Here is a 711-nt window from a genome sequence, read left to right on the forward strand (position 1 = left end):
AAAAAAAAAAAATCAAACTCATTGCCCTCGAGTTGGATCCAAATCATAGCAAACCCTCCTTTGGTTTCCAAGGCAGTATCTTAACAGAAGTAGACTGCCCAAACTTCCATTCGAGGAGTGGCTGGTGGATTTGAACTGCCAGCCTTCTGGTTAGCAGTTTTATGCCTTAGGCACTACACCACCAGAGCTCCCAAAATTAAGAAAAGTCTTTTTGAAATTTTGGGATATTGTGCTTTTTTAATGCAAGGCGAAATGAACAGAGATTGATAAAATTTTCACTGGTCAGTAACAATAAAGTAAGCACAAAATATTTTCATTGATTGACATCATGATAATGAAACTAAAAGTCAAATGATAAAATTAACAAAGATATAAAAGTTCTTTTAATTCAATGAAGTTATGATTCCTTTAAAACTAGTTCTAATTTGGGCTAATATATATGGTAAACAAATTTTATAGGTTTACTGGAGTTGTTTAGCTTTGCCTATTAATCAGGAAAATGCAAAGAAATATAATTGTAAATATTTTTACAATCATATTTTATTAAAATAATAAAATTCTAATAACCTCACATTTACAAATGTGAGGAAAAAGACATTCCCATTTGCTGTTAGTATATGACACTGGTAAGTGCTTATTGGCAGATTGTTTGTGTTGTTGTTGTTATGTGCCGTCGAGTCGGCCCCAACTCATAGCGACCCCTCCTTGGGT

Source organism: Orycteropus afer, unplaced genomic scaffold, assembly GCF_000298275.1.
Source record: "Orycteropus afer afer isolate SDZICR_OR568_19922 unplaced genomic scaffold, OryAfe1.0 scaffold00628, whole genome shotgun sequence".
NCBI lineage: Eukaryota > Metazoa > Chordata > Mammalia > Tubulidentata > Orycteropodidae > Orycteropus > Orycteropus afer.